At 38.8% G+C, this 24,861-nt stretch overlaps 1 long non-coding RNA gene across 1 annotated transcript; it reads right to left on the minus strand.

The window, feature by feature from the left end:
* Nucleotides 1-1,707: 1,707 nt before the first annotated feature.
* On the minus strand, nucleotides 1,708-24,857 carry LOC131833541 (uncharacterized). Its single transcript, XR_009354513.1, has 3 exons — nucleotides 24,548-24,857; nucleotides 3,292-3,436; nucleotides 1,708-2,427 (listed from the first exon to the last, which is right to left on the minus strand). It is a non-coding gene; the product is annotated as an uncharacterized LOC131833541 (long non-coding RNA).
* Nucleotides 24,858-24,861: the final 4 nt, after the last annotated feature.

Here is a 24,861-nt window from a genome sequence, read left to right on the forward strand (position 1 = left end):
AAAACTGGACGGCAACATGCAAAAGAATGAAATTGGACCACCTTCTTACACCATACACAAAAATAAATTCAAAATGGATTAAAGACCTAAATGTGATCCATTCATGAGTTTTAAAAGCCTCTTAGCAAAATAGTAATAAAGAGAATTTCCCTAGCCTGATTATTTGATATCTGCTATAAACAAACAAACACCATGCTGAGTGATGAAACTTCAAAAACATTTCTTTCTTTTTTTTTTTTTTTTTTTTTTTTTTTTTTTTTTTAAAGATTTTATTTATTTATTTGACAGAGAGAAATCACAAGTAGATAGAGAGGCAGGCAGAGAGAGAGAGAGAGAGAGAAGCAGGCTCCCTGCTGAGCAGAGAGCCCGATGCGGGACTCGATCCCAGGACCCTGAGATCATGACCTGAGCCGAAGGCAGCGGCTTAACCCACTGAGCCACCCAGGCGCCCATCTTTCTTTTTTTTTTTAAATAAGTAATCTTCATACCCAAAGTGGGGTTCTGACTCATGACTCCTAGATCAAGAGTCACATGCTCTACTGACTAAGCTAGCCAGGTCCCCGGAAACACTCCTTTTAAAGTTAGGAGCAAGGCAATACTAAATACTACCATTCCTACTTAAAAGAAATATATATCTTATTTTATTTTTCTGAAATAGAGCAAGAGAGAGCACAAGCTGGGGGGCAGAGAAAGAGGGAGAAGCAGGCTCCCCACTGAGCACAGAGCCTGACAGGGGGCTCAATCCCAAGCCCCTGGGATTATGACCTGAGCCAAAGGCAGACGCTCATCCAACTGAACCATCCAGGTGCCCCCAACTCATACTTTTTAACACTGTATTGGAGATCCTTGACAACCCACTGAGATTAAAAAAAAAAAGAAGAAGAAAAGTTCAAAGACCCCGGATATATCCCTTAGAGTTCTTAATTAAGAGCAACAGATGCTGACTCTGGTTGACTAAGCAGAAAGAATTTATTACCAGAATATTTGACAGCTCACAGAATCATTGGGATAGCTGAGAAACTAGGCTTTAGAGTTTCCAGAAGTGCCTATACCGTGCTGTAGGAATGTCTGACAAGGAATCCTTTGCTGCCACCACTGCGGCCCATACATTATGGATAGACCATTATCACTTCTGCTCCTGCAACTTGACTTCAACTGCTACCCCTCCTAACACTGATGTCAGCTCTGCTCCATCACTGCTCTTACTGTCACTGCTGTCACCACTACAGTATCAGTAATTGCTTGTTCCTCAGTTGCAAGGAAGGCTGGGAAAGAAGTTTGGAATATTTTAAGCTCCTAAAGAGGGAGCAGTCTTTGTCCTACAACCAGACTCATAAAGTGGGAAATTCCTCAAACACAGAAAGGAGGTTAGATGCTGGGTGGTTAAAACAAAGGATAAATGTCCACTCAGGAAAAGAAAAAATAAAGTGTTATTTGCAGATGCTATAATAATCTACACAAAAAATCCAAGGTAATTCATAGTCAAACTTGTGAAATTAGTGAAGAAGTTTAATTTCCTGATATAATACGAACACAAAAATCAATGACATTTCTATAAATCAGTGTTATATAACAATTAAAAAACTAGCTGATAAAGGAGACCATTCACTATAGTAAATATATGATAAGGTACTGGGAATAAATCTAACAAAAGATGTATATATATATATGTATATTTTTTAAAGATTTTATTTATTTATTTGACAGAGAGATCACAAGTAGGCAGAGAGGCAGGCAGAGGGGGTGGGGGCTGAGTAGAGATCCCGATGTGGGGCTCGATCCAAGGACCCTGGGATCATGATCTCAGCCAAAGGCAGAGGCCCTAACCCACTGAACTACCCAGGTGCCCCAATGTATATGTTCTTTAAGAGAAAATTGTAAAATACTATGAAGAACATAAGGACTTTTTTTTTTTTTTTTTTTAAATAGAGGTACATGGGGTACCTGGGTGGCTTAGTCCTTAAGCCTCTTAGTCCTTAAACCTCAGGTCATGATCTATAGTTCTGGGATCAAGTCCTTCACCAGGCCTTCTGTTCAGTGGGAGGCCTGATACTCCCTCTCCCACTCCCCCTGCTTGTGTTCCTCTCTTGTTTCTCTCTCTGGCAAATAAGAATGAGCAATAAATAATGTTGGAACAATTCACTTTCTACATAAAAAAATAAAATTAAGATCTCAACTTTGCAGACAACACAAAGGCAAATTTCAGATAGATTAAAGCTTGAAGTGTATAAAACCCAAAACTTTTTTTTTTTTTTTTAAGATTTTATTCATTTAGGGGCGCCTGGATGGCTCAGTGGGTTAAAGCCTCTGTCTTCAGCTCAGGTCACGATCCCAGCGTCTTTGGAGAGAGCCCCGCGTTGGGCTCTCTGCTCAGTGGGGAGCCTGCTTCCTCCCCTCTCTGCTTGCTTCTCTGCCTCCTTGTGATGTCTGTCAAAAAAAATAAATAAAATCTTTAAAAAAAAACATTTTATTTATTTGATACACACACACAGAGCGCACACGAGAGTGCGAGAGCATGAGGGAGCACAAGCAGGGGAAGAGCAGAAGGAGAGAGAGAGAAGCAGACTCCCTGCTGAACAGGAAGACCAATGTGGGGCTGGATCCCAGGATCATGACCTGAACCAAAGATAGATTTTATTTTTAAGATTATTTATTTATTTACTTATTTGAGAGAGAGTGAGAGAGAGAGAGAGCAGGAGAGGAGAGAAGGCTAGAGGGAGAAGCAGATTCCCCATGGAGTTGGGAGCCTGATGCGGGACTCGATTCTGGGGCTCCGGGATCATGACCTGAGCTGAAGGCAGTCATTTACCCAACTGAGCCACCCAGGTGCCCAGATTTTTTTTTAAGTAATTATTTACTATTTTATTTATTTTTTAAAAAGATTTTATTATTATCATTATTATTATTATTATTTTTTATTTGACAGAGAGATCACAAGTAGACAGAGAGGCACGCAGAGTGAGAGGGAGAAGCAGGCTCCACAAGGAGCTGAGAGCCCGATGCGGGACTCGATCCCTGGACCCTGGGGTCATGACCTGAGCTGAAAGCAGAGGCTTAACCGTCTGAGACACCCAGGTGCCCTCATTGTCACTTCATTAGTAACCCCAAAAACAAACAAAAAAGGAAACAAATGTCCATTAATAGGAAAATGAATGAGAAGAATTTTAGGTAAATATGGTAATCTATAGATTGAGTACTGAATAGTGGTTAAAAAATACTAAATAGACTCTAAACAGAACAACATGAATTGATGTCAAAAATACAATATTGAAGGGCACCTGGGTGACTCACTTGTTAAGTGTCTGCCTTCGGCTCAGGTCATGATCCCAGAGTCCTGGGATGGAGCCCTGCATCAGGCTTCCTGCTCAGTGGGAAGCCTGCTTCTCTCTCTCTCCCACTCCTCCTGCTTGTGTTTCCCCTCTTGCTGTGTCTCTCTCTGTCAAATAAATAAAATCTTTTAAAAAAACCCCACAATATTGAGAGAAAAAAGGAAATAATATACACATGAAATCATTTTTATAAATTGAAAACATATGAAACATTGTACATTCTTTTGTTTATAAAGTGTTCATTTATAGATATGCATAGAAAAGTATAAAATAATTAGCTAGAAAGACACATACTTTGGTAGCCAACCCAGAAGATGATCCCCAATGAATCCTGCCCTTGTATAATCCCCTCCCCTTGAGTATGACCAGGGCTTAGTGATTTGCTTGCAATAAATAGAAGTTATGGTGTCACTTTCAAGATTAGGTATAAAAAAAGCTCTGACTTCTCTTCTTGGCTTTGGTTCTTCTAGCTCTGATGAGACAAGTTGCATGTTGTGAGTTGCTCTGTGGAAAAGTCCATGTACCAAGGAACCGAGGGCAGCCTTTAGCTAAGAGCCAAGAAGAAACTAAAGCCCTCAGTCTGACAATCTTCAAGGAACTAAATCCTGCCCACACCCACTGAGTGAACTTAGAAGTGGATTCTGCCTCAGTTGAATCTGTAGACCCAGATAACACCTTGATTGCAACCTTGTGAGAGATCCTGAGCCAGAGGATCCAGGTAAAGCACAAGGATTCCTGATCCACAGAAACTGTAAGAAAATAAATGTTTTAAGCCATTAAGTTTAGGGGTAATTCGTTATGCATTGATAGATACTAATAAAACCCATTATGAGGGTCATAGTCTGGATTGGGGAGGGAGTAGGAGGGAATGGGATTAGAGGAAAAATGAAGGGGAATTTAAAAAATACTTTTATAGAAATGACTTTCAGACAATTATCATATGATCTCTCTGATATGAGGAATTTGAGGCAAGGCTGGGGGTTGTGCAGAATAGGGAAGGAAAAAATGAAACAAGATGGGATCGGGAGAGAGACAAACCAGAAGAGACTCTTAATCTCACACAAAAAAACTGAGGGTTGCTGGGGAGTGAGGGAGTAGGGATAGAGTGGTTGGCTTACGGACATTGGGGAGGCTATGTGCTACGGTGAGTGCTGTGAAATGTGTAAGCCTGATGATTCACGGACCTGTACCCCTGGGGCAAATAATACATTATATGTGAATTTTAAAAATGACTTTCAAAAAACATGACAAAATGTTAATAATTGTTAAAATCTGGGTTCTGGGAACATGGGTATTTATTTGGTATATTATCATATATGCTTTTCCATATTTTCTTTATTTTTCAAAAAGAGAGAATAAATTCCCAATTCCAGACTATTAGAAAAACCTAGGACTGAGATCTTATCTTCTAGCCCTCTAGATATGAGAAATACATCTTTTGTTTTCAGTTTCATGTAGTTGGAGACTTTCTTGGTATACTCTTCAAGTTATGAGTTCATTTGTTCTCTATAGAACTAGTTAAAAGTGAATTTTATTTTTGTTTTTGTTTTTTTAAAGATTTTATTTATTTATTTGACAGACAGATATCACAAGTAGACAGAGAGGCAGGCAGAGAGAGAGGAAGGGAAGCAGGCTCCCCGCTGAGCAGAGAGCACGATGCGGGGCTCGATCCTAGGACCTTGGGATCATGACCTGAGCCAAAGGCAGAGGCTTTAACCCACTGAGCCACCCAGGCGCCCCTAAAAGTGAATTTTAACCAAATGTATGAGGAGTAGTGAGTAGGTGGCAAATGTAATAAAAATGATATATCCAATAATTTAAGTTGCTACTTTATCATATGCCAATTTAAAAATATATCCTGAAATATACATTTTACTTGTTTGTTTGCTTTTTTATTAAAGATTTTCTTTATTTACTTGAGAGAGAGAGAGAGAGAGCATGAGAGGGGAGAGGTCAGAGGGAGAAGACTGCCCTCCAAGCAGGGAGCCTTATGTGGGACTCAGTCCCATGACTCCAGGATCATGACCTGAGCTGAAGGCAGTTGCTTAACCAACTGAGCCACCCAGGCGCCCCTGAAATAAACATTTTTGAAGTTGATTTTATCGTAAAGTCAAAAGAAGGAAGGACCAAAAAATGTAAGTAGTCCAATGGTACTTTCAGGACTTTTGTTGAATTGGGGGATAATTGTTACATTTGTCTCATTACTCCTTTTTGGTATGTGCTGGGGTAATTTATATTTTCAACTTAACGTAATATAATTTTTGAAAACAAATTAGTTTCTCTTCCATTTTTAATTCTTCCTGTCCATAGAGTCTTCATTCCTAAAATCTGGTGCTTCTGAATTTAGAATTCACCAGAATTTATTCTGATGACCTACTATAACTAAACATATACATTTAAATCACTTGGATCTATCAAAAATATCACTTATTATAATTTAATAATTATGAAACCTCAAATGTTAGACTTTATTTTTAAGGTTCATTTCCACATTTTGTTCCTTTTCTTTGGATTAGCCAGCCATTTTATGAAGGCCATCTTGACCTCCTCTTACATAAAATCCAGTATATTAGTGTTTCTTTCATTTCATAATGAATGGTACAATTGAGATTTAATTAGAAGCACACTAGGAGGGGCCCCCAGGTGGCACAGTCAGTTGAGTGTGGACTCTTGTCAAGTCATGATATCAGCGTGGTTGGGTGGTTGGATCGATGCCCTGTGTTAGGCTCCATGCTCATGGGCGGGGGTGGGGGGTGGTGGTGGTGATATCTGCTTAAAACTCTCTCTCCCTCTTCCTTTGCCCCTCCCCCTCCCTAAAATATATAAAAATAAATCCCTGGGGGGAAAAAGGAAGTACACATACACACACACACAGGGTACTGGAAGTTACTCTGAACCTGTAAATGAAATGTTACACTTTTAATTGCTCAGGTTGCTCAGGTACAACCTAACTCTCTAAAAAGCTGCCTCCCAGGGGCACCTGGGTGGCTCAGTTGGTTGAGCAGCTGCCTTCGGTTCAGGTCATGATCCTGGAGTCCCAGGATCGAGTCCCACATCCGGCTCCCTGCTCGGCAGGGAGTCTGCTTCTCCCTCTGACCTTTCCCCTCTCATGGTCTCTCTCTCTCTCTCTCAAATAAATAAATAAAATCTTTTTTTTAAAAAAAAGCTGCCTCCTGTAAACTTAGAGAAGGAGAGATGGAGCTCTTTAAAATAGCATGGTTGCTGGGATGGCTGGGTGGCTCAGTTGGTTAAACCATCTGCCTTCAGCTCAGGTAGTAATCCCAGTCCTGCATCAGGGTCCTTGCTCAGCAGGGATCCTGCTTCTCTCTCTGCCTGCTGGTCCCCCTGCTTGTGCTAGTTCTCTCTCTCAATCTGAAAAATAAATAAATAAAATCTTAAAAAAAAATCCATGATTGCCTGTTACATTGAATTCCTCCCTTGTCATGTGTTCAAAAAAGCTCATTTTATCTAAAGAAGAAAAACTCACAGAAGCTTTAAGAAAGAAAACAGGAGTTTTCACATTTCCTTTACAAAGAACATGCTGTCCAAGTATTTAAGGGTTAGAAAATCTTAGTCATTAATGCATGTCCTACTTACTCTTCCCTTTTCATAGCCTTACAAAGAAGCACATTTGAGAAGTGATTAGTCCATCACAAAATATGAATCAATTCTGAATCTGTAGCTTTATAATTTATTATAGAAATACAGTTCATATACATTACTTTAGTTTCAGATGTACATCATGATTCAGTAAGTCTATACCTTATGCTATGCTCACCGCAAGTGTAGCTACCATCTGTCACCACAAAATGCTATTAGAATATCGTTGACTTTATTCCCCATGCTGTTACCTTTTAACCCCGTGACTTGTTCATTCCATAACTGGAAGCCTGTATCTCCCACTCCCCTTCATCTATTTTGCCCATCCCCCCCACAATCATCAGTTTGTTCTCCATATTTATTGGTTTGTTTCTGTGTAGCTTTATATTTAAAACAATGATTATAAAACTAATACTTCCTATTAGAATTTGTGACTTCATTATTACTTCTAAATTTAAATTTTTTTTTTCAAACTTAGATATATCATTTCCAAGACTGAAGTAGAGGGTACATTTATTTTTCTGTTTTTCAAATTTAAATTCAACTAATCAATATACAATGTATAATTAGTTTCAGAGGTAAAGTTCAGTGAGTGACCTGTCAGTCTTAAATTAACACCCAGTGCTCATTACATCCTGTGCCCTCCTTAACATCCATCACCAGCTACCCCAATCCCACCCCCTCCCCTCCAGCAATGCTCAGTTTGTTTCCTATGATTAAGAGTTGCTTATGGTTTATCTCTAGAGGGTACATTTAAAGATGAAATTGCAGTTGTGGGCTTTCTTATTTGAACTTGGATTTGAACTCGAACAATGTTATATACAGCAAGGTCCGACCCTTGTGCAGTGGAAAACCTGTGTATAACTTTTGACTCCCCCGGAGTTTAACTACTCATAGCCTACTTTTTTTTTTTTTTTTTAAGATTTTATTTATTTGACAGAGCTCACAAGTAGGCAGAGAAGGAGGCAGAGAGAAAGAGGAAGAAGCAGGCTCCCCACCGAGCAGAGAGCCCGATGTGGGGCTTGATCCCAGGATCCTGAGATCATGACCCAAGCCCAAGGCAGAGATCCAACGCACTGAGCCACCCAGGCGCCCCTACTCATAGCCTACTATTAACTGTGAAACCTTACCAATAATATAAACAGTTGATTAATACATATTTTGTATATTATATATATTATATACTGTATTATTGTGATAAAGCTAAAGAAAAAGAAAATGTTATTAAGAAAGTCATAAGAAGAAATAAATTTACACAACTGTATTGTCTTTATTGAAAAAAATCCATGTATAATTGGACCTGTACTGTTTAAACCCGAGATGTTCAAGGATCTACTGTAAATATTTTTCTGAAAGGCAGAATGGAATAATGGAACAGCAACTTGGTGCAGAGGTTTGAGCTTTGGCGAGTTGAGAAAAGTGTTTAAGCTGTTGAAAATGATCCACTGACGTATCGTGATAGGAAGACGAGTGGCTTTGCTGCAAAGTGGATTTCAGGCAATTATGTGTACAGCTGCTTAGGGAATCAAAGATTTCTAACAATTTGGACTACAAGTAGAGAGTAAGTATCTTAGAAACCTTTCCTATCCATCTTGTTCTTTCCATCTGGGTCCAGAGGGCCTAATCATGGAATGAAGTAGAGAAATAACCAAGTGCTTGTGATCATTATGGAGGTGAGGACTTGCAGAAAATCCTAAACATCCAAGGTCTTGACATTCACAGGATCCAAAATTCATGCTCTAAAGGCAGAACATTTCTGGAAACAACATATCACTGACAGATCTCTGTCATTAAGGCATTATATTATCCTAATTAATATATCTTCTAATAATGGGCTGGATGATATTTTAATACATATTTTAAGAGGAAAACAGAAGGATTTTCCAGAGGTCATTATTTTAGACATTATTTTAGAGATGCCTAGTTATCTCAAGTTTATAGATTTCTAGGAAAGTTGACTTTGGTAATCTTGAATTTTGTTTTTCTTTCTATAGTCTTTAGAATATAAACAGAATAATAGTGGCCACACATAAGTTTATTAAAGTCACATTCCTCCCAGGATGTCATTTATCCAGAATCTATTTTATGAACAATTGCGTGTGTGTGTGTGTGTGTATCCCTTCAGAGCTTAAAATTAGCGTGTGATAATAGATTTACTGTCTACCTTGATACAATTACATTCTAAAACAGAAAATTTTGATGCTTTTTAGGTGTCAAGTTTTTTGAAGTGTCGGTTAAGTTTGATTTCTTTTAGACCTTATGAAATACTGGAAATAGCTTATGGATCTTTAATTCTTTCTTATGTACTCTTAGCTGTCTAGAGATCTCAGGCTGGAACCCACTGGTTTATGGGATAGAAACAACCGAGTTGACTATTTGTCCATTCTGGTCCTTTCAGGCACTGTGATAACTGAATCTCTTGCAAAGCTGATGTGGATAATTAGTATATATTTAAATTTGAAGATGGCTCAAAATTTAGCAATAGATTTGCCGTAGTCAATTAAAGCTCTTTGTGTGAGACTGGCTTTGTGTGAGAATGAGCTGTATTTATTTTATTAATTATTTTTATTAACAAATAATGTGTTATTTGCCCCAGGGGTACAGGTTTGTGAATCATCAGGCTTACACACTTCACAGCACTCACCGTATCACATACCCTCCCTGAAGTCCAATCCATTGAGCTGTATTTTAAGAAACAATACTTAGGGTATTGTTGCCTCAAAATTTCTCCTTTAACCCAATCCACCTTTAATACCATCCACTTCATTTTCTCCAGCATGGACTCCAGTAAGCTACTGTTTTCTCTCTCTCTCTCTCTCTTTTTTTTTTATTTGGTGGTTGGTTGGTTGTTTTTAAGATTTTATTTATTTATTCGAAAGAGGGAGCACAAGCAGGGGGATGGCAGAGGAAGAGGGAGAAGTAGGCTCTTCTGCTGAGCCAGGAGCCTGATCCTGGGCTCAATTCCAGGACCCCAGGATCGTGACCTGAGCCAAAGGAAGACACTTAACCGACTGAACTACCCAGGTGCCCCACCAATTAGCTACTGTTTAGTATCAATTTTTCATTAGGAGGGAAGTGAAGGGTCTTGCAAAGAACACCTATTAAGTTTGACATCCAGGCTCCCCTCTCTGCAAATTCTTCCCTTTCTCCTTTATCTACATGGTTACAAGACAGCCTTCAAGCTGTCATGGTTATAAATGATGTCCCCTAACTTTCATGTTAAATACAGTTTGGGCTGGCAGAGACTCAGCCTTGGAAAATTTGGAAATGGGAATAAGAGATCTCATCTGTGTTTAAATTGCAATTTTCAGTGCAGGAGATTAAAAAAATGGTGTGTGCAGCCATATTTTCTACCATGAAGACTAGGTTGTTAAAGAGATACATAGAGTGGAACAAAGAAAGTGTCTCATGCATAATTACAGTCCAACCCTGAGAAATGGCCTGGGTTTCATCCTTATGTTTTCACTTTTTGCTTAAGTTAACTTGAATTGGTTTCTGATTCTTGAAGCCAAAAGTGATCCAAGAGATAGACTGTCTTGATTGAAACTTATTGGTTAGTCCTACAGTCACATTGTTGCTTCTATCACATCAACCAGTAGTTATTGTCAAATGCATAAAGAATCCAGTCTCTAAAGATCTAGGAATACAATCAAGGTACCCCAGAAGAGTCAAAATAAGATCCGATAAGTCTGAGATTTATATGTGCAAATAAATGTGTGTGTGTGTGTGTGTATATATATATATATATATATATAGCCAAATGAGTCAGCCAGGTACCACTTAGGTAATAGTTTAAATAGCTATCACCATCTTTAAAATATAAAGAGATTAATAAAAGGGAATAGATAGGCAACTCTTTTCCCCCACAGTACTCAGAGCTGCAGATTAGTCTCTTTTCATGGGTAATTTCTTTCTAAATTTTGGGGGGGAAAATTACGCTCTCCATAGTTTCATTATTCAAGTACAGAAAGATAGTTTTCCATTCTTCATAAAATACTGGGGTGGACACAGATGGTTAAAACTGGATAATTAAAATTTCAATCAGAACAGGAGAGATAAAATGACTTGACTTGAATGGAACAGTTGGGCTGAATTAAAATTGGAAGAAAAATAAAATAGGTTACAAAAGAAACAAAGCAAACAATTTGACATTGCCCAGGTCTTCAAGAAGTATAGTAGAAGGATGATAACAAGTAGTTCTTGCTCCAAGTGTTGCCATAGGTGAACTGGAGAACATGTACTTCCTGAGACATGGACATTCATACATTTTACCTTATTTGTAACATTTTCTTCCTTCTGCTTCTGTTGTTATATACACAGTGAATGTGACTTACTTATAAACAATACTTAAAATTTGACATTTTAAAAAAGCATATTATTTCTATAGCATCTTGTGCATTTCTTTTAGCAATCTATATATCCCAACAAATTAAATGGATAACAAACAATAAATAAAAAAAACATACTCTGAAACTATCAAGAGATACATAAAATTCATATATAGTTATTAATAAGCACTGAAAAATTAAGATATTTTAAATAGTACAATCATTTTTCTATTTATAATTAAGATATGTGTGTTGGTTGGAGTTCTACAGAGAATAGAACGAATAGGATATATTTGGAATGAGAGGGAGAGAGAGAAAGAGAGTGAGGGAGAGAGAGAGAGAGAGGGAAGAGTACTAGCTAGCTGGCTAGATAGAGGGAGAGATTGAGTAATTACAAGGAATTGCCTAACAAGATTAGGGAGGCTGAGAAGACCCAAGATCTGCAGTTAGCAAGCTGGAGACCTAGGAGAGCTGATGTGTAGTTATATTCAGAGTCTGAAGGGTGAGAACCTGGAGAGTCAACAATTTAAGTGCTAGTCCAAAGCTGGCAGACTCAAGACCCAAGAAGAACAGATACATCAGTTCAAGTCTGAAGGCAGAAAAAAAAAAAAAAATCAATGTCCCAGCTCAGGTCCTCCAGTCAGGCTGGAGGACCTTCCTCTTACTCAGTCTTTTTGTTCCATTTAGGTCTTCAATTGACTGAATGAAGCTTGCCCATATTAGGGAAGGCAACTTGCTTTATTCAGTGTACTTATACAAATATTAGTTTATCCAGAAATATCCTTAGAGACAAACCCAGAATAATGTTTGACCAAATGTTGGACACTCCATGGCCCAGTCAAATTCATATATAAAATCAGACATCAGAAGTCCACACCTTGTCAACTTGGACCCCACATATACAACTCCTTAAACCAAATTTAATCTCTAAATAATGATAATAGCAAGGTCATAATTCTACCTAACATTATGTAGGATAGTTATCCTACATACAACAAAAAATATACGAACCCATGTGGCGCCTGGGTGGCTCAGTGGGTTAAAGCCTCTGCCTTTGGCTCGGGTCATGGTCCCGGGCTCCTGGGATGGAGCCCTACATCGGGCTCTCCGCTCAGCAGGGAGTCTGCCTCCCCCTCTCTCTCTGCCTGCCTCTCTGCCTACTTGTGATCTCTGTCTGTCAAATAAGTAAATAAAACCTTAAAAAAATATATACTAACCCTTTCCCCAGGAGGTAATATCATTGAGTGATGTTCACTCTTCTTGATATTCCATAATCCAAACTCTATAATGTAAAATTAATAATACTTAAATATTATGACATAAATTCAGTATATCTTACATTATATGATAAGGAAGTAAGAGGGAAGAAAACAAAGATATTTGTGATATATGCATACATACATACATGCATAACAAAATAAGGAGAAGTACTCATGACAGTTATAGTCTTCATTTCTATAACTAGTCACATGATCATCACTAGTATTTATAACTACCTTCTTCCACTATCTATTCTGCATTCCCTTTGTCTTCAGCAAGCACCTCAACTGGCCATGATTCTTTGTCTGGTGGGGTGACCCAAATCTTCATTCTTGAAGAGGTGTGAGCCATTAGTAGTTCTGTCTGGATTGGGTTGTTGTATTTTTCCACTGGCCTTAATCACAGGGTATGGTAATATTGAGGGATCCCCTATATTTCAGACATATTCTTCTTTCCCTCTACAGTGGATGAGTAGTTCAATTTCCCGTTGGTGGCCCCAGCCAGCACAGTAACTCCTTTCTTTGCCTATTGATTCAGACTCACGAGGAGCCCAAAGTGGCTGGGCAGCAGTCTTAACTTTTAGTTCAATGGAATCATTGCTGTATGGTCTGGTAGAAATAATTCTTCCCTTTGGAGCAAAGATCTCTAGGCCAGCAGAACATAAGGCCATGGGAACAGAAAGCAAAAATTTTGCTAGTGGATTACTAGGGGTAGTGAATACTACCACTCCCATTTCTACCCCTTGATTCCTGGACCCTTGACTTTTGGCTATGGGGGAAATAGCACTATATATTTGGTATCTAATTAACCACCAGATTTTCCTGTTATGTTAGGAAATGCGTTCAGTGATTAGAATATGGTGGCTGCTAATATACAAATGCTGGAGCACATATTCATGTGAATTTCTATTCTTTTTTGAGGAAATATTTAAAAATATATTGAAGCAAACTTGAAGTTTGTAAAAAAATTCATGTAAGTATATATTTATAATCAGATAATCTGTCATAGAAATGTGATTAAATATGTTTTAAAAATATCCTCTAATGCAGATACCATAAAATACTCTATTTTATGGTGGAAGATTGGGAAATGAGATTGGCCACCAGAGTGAATACAGGAGATGTTTTTCAAAGTGTAATGAATGAACAATATGATTTATATGTTCCATGTACTCACGTCACTCTAGTCAGGCATGCAAACTTCATGGGCATTAGGAGTTAACTTACTCTGTGTGTGTGTGCTTTTCTTTTTTAATTTATTGTGGTTTTTTTTTTTTTTTTGTATAATAGAGAATTTGGAAAATAAAATGTGTAAGTTCTACTGATCTATCAATGGAAAAAGCATTTTAAGCAGATGTACATTTGTATTACATAAACTCAGTGTAACAAATGTATTGAGTAACTATTAAGGCCAAGTTCTTGAGTATACAAATATAAACAGGACACAGTTCACATTCTCCATGAGGTTATCATTGAATGGGTGGGGGTTGGGAGCATAAGAGACACATTCTAGTTAATGAAGAGTGAAGTAAAACAGAAGAAATTGCTATTTAAGATAGCAAGTTGAATGCAGGATTAGATCTTCCTGAAATCCCACCAAAATGACAGTAAAAGGATATTTTATTTTTTATTTTTTAAAGATTTATTTGACACACACACTGAGAGAGAGAGAGAGAGAGCACGCGCGCACATAAGCAGGCAGAGCGGCAGGCAGAGGGAGAAGTAGAACAGGCCAAGCAGGGAGCCTGATGAAGGGCTCAATCCCAGGATCCTGAGATCATGACCTGAGCTGAAGGCAGGCGCTTAACTGACTAAGCCACCCAGACACTCCTAAAACGATTTTTTAAGAGACACACAAAGAAAGAGAACAGGAGATGAGAAAACAAAATAAGAATACTGGGATCTGGAAAGCATATGTGCTAGTGACAACTGACTTCGTGGAACCAGAAAAGTTGAATCCTAAGCCTACAGTGGAAAAAAGCAAGTGAATTACATTATAGACTTCTTGAGTAACCTGGAAAATACAGGACTTGAAGTACTTTTGAAAATGTAGGTAAGGAGGAGCTAAAAGTCTGAAAGTCTCTTTACAATAAGCTCCCTACAACTCTGTCCCACCCAGCAGAATACTCCCAAAGTTTTCTAATCTCTGGAGAGTAAAGCAGAGAGTGTCTGGACCAAGAGGCAAAAATATATTTGAGGGCAGGGGCATTTTACTTAGAATAGGGGAATTAAATAAACATTTACTAACCGAATGCAGACTCTGCCAGTCTTTCTCTACTTTCAATTCTTTGTTTTGGGTGACCATTCTGTGCATTATAAGATTTTTAGCAGCATTCCTGATCTCTATCCAGTAGATAGATATCAGTAGCACTGCTCCCCCAGTTCTGACAACAAAAAATGTCTCCAGACATTGTCAGTGTCTCTGGGGAAGGGGAGTAGATTGCTCTCAGTGGAGAACCACTGGTCTACAGTGAGGCCTATCGTCAAATACTTCTATCTATGAACTTCCATTTAGCTTTGCAGTGCCTCTCTCTTATGAGCACAGAGCCAAAGTTCTTCTTGAGGAAGATTCAAGAAAAAAATGAGACAAAAACTTGGAGGAAACAGGTTATGAAAAAGAAGATTTTTAAAAAAGGTATAGTATCTCTGAAACAAGAACTCTTAGACACTAAGAATATGATAGAAATGAAAACTTAATAGAGGCTCTGGAGAACAAAGTTCATGAAATCGTCAGGAAGTAAGGTAGAAAGACAAAGAGGTGGAAAAATAGGAGAGGACACAGAGATAAGAAAAGTGAAGTAATAGTCTAGGAGGACTGTATGAGGAAAAGGCTTAAGTTGATGTAACAAAAAGACTCCAAAATACAGTGATTTAAATAGCATAGAAGTTTATTTCTCTGGGGCCTAGGATAGAGGGCTCTGCATTATGACCACTTGGCGCTGTCTTGGTAAACATTTTGCTCCATATCCGTCCCTGAAGTCAGGGCTGCTGTTTCAGTTAACATTTTCTAACTAGCAGGAGGGAGGTCAGTAAGAACCACAAACGTAATGACTCCTAAGGTATGTATAAAACTTCTGTTCACATCTAGCTGCAAGGAAGACAGACTGGGGCATGCAGTCTTACCCATGTGGTCCTAAGTTCTGCTAAAACACAAGAGTTCTATTATTAAAAGGAAGGAGAGAATAAAAAAAAAAAAAAAAAGGAAGGAGAGGATGGATATTCGAGAAGTGGAGCACTATCTTTGCTATAAGGTCTAACATATAAAAGGAGATCCAAAGAGAGAACCAGAGAAAATAGTGGGGAGAGAATCCACAAAGAAACATGTGACTAAGTTTTGCTGTGGTAACAAACATCCCCTAAATCTTAATAGCTTATTAAAACAAAGGTTTGGGGCACCTGGGTGGCTCGGTTAGTTAAGGACTCCTAAATGACTCTTGATTTTGGCTCAGTCATGATCTCAGGGTTGTGGGATTGAGCCCCACGGTGGGCTCTGTGTTCAGCATGGAGTCTGCTTGAGGTTCTCTTTCCCTCCCCCTCTGCTTACTTTCCCTGCGTATACTCTCTCTCTAAAATAAGTAAATAAATCTAAAAAACAAAAAACAAAAAAACAAAAACAAAAAAGGCTTATTTCTTTCTCAAGTTGCATGTCCCTCACAGGTCGGCTGGGAGGTTTTGTTCCATACTTTCTCACACAGGTTGATGGAACTTCTATCATCTAGAAAGGTGAGAGGAGCTGGGGAGAGGAGAAACCTGGTGAACCATACACTGATTTCTAAAGCTTCAACCTGCCATTTTTGCTCACATTTCACTGGCCAAATTAAGTCAAATGGCTAACCTAAGGGCCTAGCAAAGTGTAATCCTACTAAGTGCTAGAAGGAGAAAAACTGCAAATGGTTAATGAATGATTAATGACGACTATAGCTCACCTAAATATGTGATTGACTATCCTTCCTGTGGACAAAATACATTTATCCCCCACCCCCTTCCAAGTGAGACAGCCTAAAAGTCCCATTTTATTATAGCACAGAGCTCAATGTCTAGAATCTTTTAGTGATATATTGTAGTCTCTACAACAGATTTAAATGTGGCTCATCTTGGTCCAAATCTAACTAAAAAGCCACATTATCTCTCCTCAGAAACCAAAAGATGATGGTGGGACAGAATCAGGATAATTTCAGAAATGGGATGACTGCAGATACATAGCAGGCAGCAGCCCACTGCAAAAAATGTACAAATTAATCTTTTAAAAAATCTCACGTCAAATATCAATGTGTAAAACTGATCAAAGTAAACCACTCTGCTTGGGAATTGGAAAGCTGTCTGATCTCCACTTACCCTCAGCTTAGCGTTGCGTTTGAGGAAGTTCTATGAAATACCTACAGGTCACAAAGCAGAGATGAAGTGAGGTCATCAGAGGACAGCCAGGTTTTGTTAGGGCAAAGAGGATTAAGGTACTGTTTGGAGATGTTGAGGAAATGGGAGATTATAGATGATAGACTGTGAGTTCCAAAGGATCCAATGGAATAACGTGAGAAGGTGGAAGGGCACGGGAAACTGGGTCAGGTGAGGAGACATACAAAGTGGTATGGTGCTCTCTCCTTCCATCATACTGTCCTAGGCAATGTCCCAACAATTTTAAGCTCAACTTTTTTCCTGTTCTATGCTTTTTCTTGAACAACTGATCGTTGCTGAAGAAAACACCTCTTAGGCTGACTGGGCAGACCTTAAAATGATGGCCACAAATCTCAAATAGGTATTCAATAATGCCTGACAAACGTATTGCACTATTACATTCACTGTTCCACTATCCAAAACAATTATTTCACCTTCTTTTCAAGTCTCAAACTTTTTATACTCCACACCTCTCTAAATGAAATCATCTTTCAATAAATACTTATGGAACATCTATTAAGTGCCAAACATTGTTCTAAGTACTATAGATATAGTATATACTATAGTACTATGTAGTACTATAGATATAGATATCTATATACTATAGGTAGAGCAGTGGACAAAACTGTCAGTCTTTGCTCTTAAGGAACTTAAATGTCAGTGGGAGGAGACAGGAAATAAATAACAGTATAGGATTAAATATGGTATTAAGTGCCAGGGAGAAAAATATAGCAGGTTAGGGGGTAAGGGAAGGCTGGTGGGAGTAGCAGATCATGTAGATCCTTCTAGGACATAGTAAAGACTTTGCTTTTAATTTTGAGTGAGATGTGTAGCCACAGGTAGAGTCAGAGCATAAAGAGTGATATGATCCAACTTAGGATTTGAAAGGATCACTTTGTCTGTAATGGTGAGAATATAGACCATAGGGGAGAAAAGGTGTTAGCAGGTAGACTGGTTATTGGTCTGGGTCTCTGGGCCTTGTCTGATCATCTTTGATTATCTTCTTGGCTTACATCCTTACTTCCCCTCAATTCCACATGTTCTAAAGGAAGTAACTATTAAAGTATCGTTTTCAAAAACTTAAAAACATGACTCTAATACAAATACAACATAAAAATGTGTCAAATATTTATGAATTCATTAATGTTTCTCAAACTGGATACAGACATTGAAAAAAGGGAAGACTATTAGGATCAGATTGCCACGTTAGATACAAAACTTGTTAATGATCCTCAGGGTAATCAATCCATAACCTGCAGGGTTATCCTTCCTAGCAGAGAGAAATCTACACATTAACACATAACTTCATAGTGTTTGAGCTCTAACAACACATACATTTATGTTGTGAATGAGCCACATACATTTATTCTCCTAGACTTGAAAATTAAATAATCCTTGCTTGAACCTGTTGCACGATGTTCTAGCATACTGACTTTCTTTTGTTTTACTTCTAAATTTTGGGTGAATTAAAAAACTTTTAAAAAAATTGACATATATTTTTGCTTTTTCTTCTTTTTTTATTGAAGTATAGTTGACATATGATGTTATATTAGTTTCAGGTGTTCAACAGTGATTTGACATGGGTAAATTTTCTTTTCTTTAAAAAGTTTTTTTAAAGATTTTATTTATTTTAATTGACAGAAAAAGAGACAGAGAGGGAACACAAACAGGGAGAGTGGGAGAGAGAGAAGCAGGCTCCCCACTGAGCAGGGAGCCCGATGCGATGTGGGGCTTGATCCCAGCACCTGGGATCATGGAATCATGACCTGAGCCAAAGGCAACTGCTTAATGACTGAGCTACCCAGACGCCCTGACATGAGTAAATTTTCTTAATAATTTTCCATGAAAATTGATTCATGTTTTTAGTTAACTTGAGGAATTTGGGGTGGCACTACAGGTCAATTTCTCTTCCTCTTCTCTGGGTTTCTTACATTTTCCTTTGATCTTTGTCCTATGCTATTTCAATAATGTAGGCAAAACTTGCAAGGGACCTGAATTTAGGTACTTTATCTGATTCTTAAATTTGGGGGCTACTGTGTATATCTTCCATGAATGTAATCTTCTTAAACAAGCATTAATTAATCCTAGTGTCTCAGTCTCTGGGTGATTCCTTTACCTTCAAGGACTCAACTACCATACCAACCTTAGTGACTCCCAACTCTGAGTCTCTAGCCTGGGCCACTCTCTCATTTACCAGATGTGTAATTTAAAATGCTCCCTGGGTGTCTCTATCAAAAGTATCCTAAGCTTAAAATTCCAGTTAAATTCACTGTTTCTATCACAGTCCAAATGTATCCACTCTTCCTGTATTCTCTATTTCTATCCATGGCACTACCATTCTGGTAGTATCCATGGCACTACCAGTTGCCCAAATTTGTAACCTTGGAGCCATCACCAGTTCACATTCCAGAATTACATAATCATCAATTCTTGTTCCTTCTGTATCATAAAAATCTCTTCAATCTAATCCCTTTTCTCTCCCGCTCCCACCTCAGCCTCCTTTAGGCTTTTATCATCTTTTCCTTTATTATGCATTAGGCTCAGTACCACAAAAAACTTCTTCACACTCTTGTGAGAGTTCCATTCCTAAAATGCTCATATGATTCTATTATTGTCCTACTTAAATCTTCAAATGAATCCCCATTTCTTACAGCATAAAATTAAGTGTTTTTTTTTTTAAGCACAGAAAATAAGTGGGCAGATTGACTTCATCACCATCCCCATAATTTCCACCAGTAACCCCACGAAGACAAAATAGTGTGGGGTCGCTCAGTTGGTTGAGTGTCAATTTCAGCTTGGGCTACGATCTCAGGGTCCTAAGATCCAGCTGCCCAGCTCTTCACTCAGCCTAGTGGGGGGTCTGCTTGAGATTCTCTCTCTCCCTCTCATTCTGCCCCTACCCAAGCTCTCTCTCCATCTCTCTAAAATACATGTAAAACCCTCCACAATACCGTGTGTTTGCCTTATTGACGAAGCTTTAAAACAAATTCTCCAGTCCTTGTTTCTATCTAGACTGCTGCCACTCACTCCTCCCTACAGAGACATTCTGAAGCTGCTACTGGGTGAATTCCTACTCATTCTATACGATTCCACTAAAAAATGTTTCCCTTTGGAGACATTTCTGACTCTTTCCCAAACTCCTAGATGGAACTGGTTCCATCTTTAATGTTTCTAAAATACTTATGCATTATCTTCTTTAATATTTAATTTTATTGTACACATTTGAATTTATATCTTATGCTTTGAGAGCACAATTGTATTCTAATTATCTTTGTTTACTGTAGTATCTACCACAATGAATTACTGCTTTTTGTTTCTTTGTTGTGTCACATATTCTAAGATAGTCGAAATAAAAGGCAAACTTAATGTAATTCAAACTTGAAGAAAGAAAATTTATTGAGTTTTTAAAAAATTTTTATTAATATAATATGTATTATTTGTTTCAGGGGTACAGGTCTGTGCATCGTCAGTCTTACACAATTCACAGCACTCACCATAGCACATACCCTCTCCAAGGTCCATAACCCAGGCACCCTATCCCTTCTCCTCCCACTCCCCCAGCAACCCTCAGTTTGTTTCCTGATATTAAGAGTCTTACAGTTTGTCTCCCTCCCTGGTCCCATCTTGTTTCATTTTTCCCTCCCTTCCCCCCATGACCTCCCCACAGTGACTCTCAAATTCCTCAAATCAGAGAGATCATATGATAACCGTCATTCTCTGATTGTCTTATTTCACTTAATACGCTCTAGTTCCATCTATGTTGTTGCAAATGGCAAGATTTTGGTTTTTTGATGGCTATATATACCACATCTTCTTTATCCATTCATCTGTTGATGCACATCTAGGTTTATTGAGGCTTATTTTAAATCAATGGTTGTTAACTTTTTGGATTATAGACCCCTATGATTAAAGCTATGACTTTTTTCGAAGAAAAATATACATACATACAAAATTCTGCAAACAAGTTTTGTGGGATTCAGAAATGCTCTGAGCCCACTGATGGCTGACAAATTGAACTCTTTTACTTTTTATTAATTTATTTCAGTAAGAAGTATACTCCTATGGAACAAAATTTTTAAGTACTAAAGTTTACAATCAATGGTCTGTCTCCTAGCCCAGTTCCCACACTCCTCACCTCAATTCAACTTTTATCAAAGTGACCAGTTTTTGTGTAACCTTCTGGAAACAGTCTGTGCATACACAGGCACAAGCATTAAAAATTCTTTTCTTCTGACACTTTTTTTTTTTGCATTTATTTTGGCAATTCTCCCACATCAATATATAAGATTTCAAATGCACGGAATTCTACTGCATTGCTGTATCCTAATTGCTTTTACAATATATTTCAAACTTATAAAAAAGTTGTAAGAATAGTACAGATAATTTTTTAAAGAACCATGTGAGAGTAAGTTGTTAACTTGATATCTTATCACCCTTGAATGCTTTTGTATATATTTTCTACAAATAAAAATATTCGCTTACATTGACCACAATATAATAATCAAAATCAGGAAATTAACATTATGCATTACTACCATCTAATTCTCAGACCCTGTTCAGATTTCACTAGTTATCCCAATAATGTCCTTCACGTCAGGTGCAGTTCCTTAATCTTTCTGATTTTTATAGCTATAACACTTTTGAAGATTACAGGCTAGCTATTTTTTAAAGTTTTAAAAAAATTTTATTTATCTATTTGATAGAGTACAAGAAGGGGGAGTGTCAGGGAGAGGGAGAAGCAGGCTCCTTCTGAGCAGAGAGCCAGATGCAGGATTGATCCCAGGACCCTGGGACCATGACCAGAATGGAAGGCAGACACTCAACTGATTGAGCCACCTAGGAGGCCCAAGCTAGCTATTTTTCAGAATGAACCTTAATTTGCTTTGCCTGATGCTTTCTCATATTAGCATCATATTATGCATCTTTGACAGGAATATAAAGAAAGTGATTCTGTGACCTTCTAACTGGCATACAATTTCTATTTATCCCATTGTGTTGATATTCATGTTGACCATTTGATTAACATGGAGTCTGATAGATTTCTCCACTGTAAATTTACTCGTTTTTTCCATTTGTAATTAGTAAGTATTTTGGGGGGGTCACTTTGAAAATATGTAAATATCTTATTTCTCATGAAACATTCAATTTATTAATTTATTTAAATATATCAATATAGGCTCATGATTTCCCATTTATTCAACGGATTATGACATGTTAACATAATTATTTTGATGCTCAAACTGTCCCACATTTGGCCAGTGGGAGCCTATTCAAGCTGGCTTCTGTATGTTCTTGACATGCCCCATTAATTCGTTGAGCACTTTCTTACTTTCTGCCACAACAAGATCCAGGCTAAACTTAAGCTTTCCCAGCCCTAGTGGTAGAATCAGTTACTTCTCCAAGGATTCTTGGTTCCCTTTAGTGGAGAAAAATATTTAGAAGCCACCATCTGGGCCCTATATATACTCATTATTATTAATAGGGTACCTCTGCTACTAGGCCTTCTCATTGGATAAAGTCAGGGAAAACCCACACACAGAGTGCGTGCATGCACATATATATAAATATACAGACATATACATTTAACATCTATATTTATATGTATTTCCAGTCACTGTTATTGCTCATTCTAATCCAACACTACAGAGTTCATTCTACTTTTCTCTGTTTTTCTTTCTTTTTCTTTCTTTTCTTTTTTTTTTTTTTTTAGGGTAGGAGGAGGCAGAGAGGGAGGGAAGGAGAGGGAATAAGGGAGAGAGAGAGAGAGAGAGAGAATCTTAAGCAGGTTCCACACCCGGGGAGAAGCCCAAGGTGGGGCTCAATCGCATAACCTTGAGATTATGACCCAAGCTGAAATCAAGAGTCAGATGCTTAACTGAGCCACCCAGACACCCTGACTTTTCTGTTTTCATATTTGGAATTCCCTTCTATGACAGTGAGAAACTGGACTCCCATTATCCTTAATAATATCCTTATTCTTATTTGATCAATCCTTCTGAATGTAGGCAAACTCCCACTCTGTGCGGCCTCCTTCCCTGCACAGAAACTCTTTTTTACTCTACCCACCATCCAGTACTCTGCATCAGGCTGATGCTTCCTCCTCACCTTCCAGTGTCGTTGTTGTCTTCTTACCTGTGCTCTGACACCCTTTGTTCCAGGAAGGGAAGGGAGGGAAAAAGGCCCATGATTTCTTTAACATTCTCTTTTCACCCATTCTTTTATTCTTACAAACAATACTGCAATTAATCATGTCTATACAAGGTTAGTATATGTTTAAAGTAAATTCGTAGAAGTGGACTTGCTAGGTCAGAGAGTACGGGCATTTGTAATGTTGACTGTGCCACATTACTTTTCAGAGTTTGAACAGTTTACTGATGATGATGATGCCTGAAATAACTCTCAAGAATAGCAATTCTAATGCATAGGAAAGACCTTAAAGTTACAGGATAACATTTGAGAAAAATTAAGACAATTTATTTTCTCTTCTCTGGAAATACATTTATTGTTATATAAATCAAGTTTCTTTCTTTTTTTCTTTTTAAATGTATTTACTTGACAAGAGAGCACAAGGAGGCAGAGCGGCAGGCAGAGGGAGAGGGAGAAGCAGACTCCCCACTGAGCAAGAAGCCCAATGTGGGACTCGGTCCTAGGACTCTGGGATCATGACCTGAGCCGAAGGCAGACGCCCAACCACCGAGCCACACAGGCACCCCTAAATCAAGTTTCCCACTAGTTCAGTTTCTTGGTAAAGAAAATGAAACAAAATTTAGCCATCGCAAGCAAATTTAGAAAGACAAAACAATAACCAAACAGATTGGTAAGAAGTAACTTTAAGAACCCTCAGAAACATAAATTAGTACCATAAGCTAAATGGGAGTTAGTACAGTAACTCTGCAATTTACAAGGAAAAGTGAAGACCGGAGCACACAAAATAGCCAGGGAGTATTTTTTCTACCAAACTTATTCGACAGATACTTGTCAGAAAACCGTTTTGCAGGTCATTAGCTTGCATCTTACAGCTCAGCAATGGTATCCAGCACTGGTTAGCGTGTCCCCTCCAACAGTCAGCGTTGTCAGCTGTTGCTGACAGTGCTTGGGCACGTCAGCAATTGGGAGTTTGCAGTTAGGCGGTTTGCCCAGGTCTTTCCAGGGTTTTGCCCTGGATGCAGGTTTGTGCTGCACCCCGAGAACCACTTCAGTCCCAAGCAAACCTGGACATGAGCCACCCGAGGACCAGGCGACACAGTGAGAGAACCTGCGCTGTCCAACACAGCACCGCGAGCCAGATGGGGCTGCTTACAATTTAATTAAGAACAATTAAACCTAAGTTCCTCGGTCGCAGTAGCTAAGTTACAACCGCTCTACAGCTACAAGTGGCTAGTGGCTACGGTATTCGAAAATGCAGATCTAGAATTCTTCCATGATCGCACAACGACTATTAGACAACGCGGACGTTAACAGTTTCAAGTTAAAAGGAAAAAAAAAAAAAAAAAAGCTCGGAAGCCACTAGGCTCCCCTACCCAAAATAAACAGATGTTATTACTTTTTCCAGATAGGACGAGGGAGGAAATTATGCTAAGAAACCACCAAGCAAAGACCTGCACAGGCACCTGCCAGCAGGCTTTCTCAAGGAACTCACTCGTGATTCCCCCCGCGCAGGCCGTCCGGTTTCTGCGGTGTGGAGTAACTCCTCAGACTTCTAGGACGCAGGGAACTCCCAAAGCGGTGGGCGACCGAGGGCCGCGATCCCCGAGATTCAATTGTTCGACGTGGTGGATGCGCGCAGTCACCGCGTGGGCGAGCCTGGGCTCGGTGGTCCACAGCCCGACGCTCGCATCCTCCGTCTCGCATCCTCTCACTCAGGTGCTTGGAGCCGGCCGGGAGCGCGAGCCCGCCTGTGTGTGCGCGCTTCGGCACGCGCGCCGGCCCGAGGGCCGCGAGAGGCTCTCGGCA

This window comes from Mustela lutreola, chromosome 6 (genome assembly GCF_030435805.1).
Source record: "Mustela lutreola isolate mMusLut2 chromosome 6, mMusLut2.pri, whole genome shotgun sequence".
Lineage (NCBI taxonomy): Eukaryota > Metazoa > Chordata > Mammalia > Carnivora > Mustelidae > Mustela > Mustela lutreola.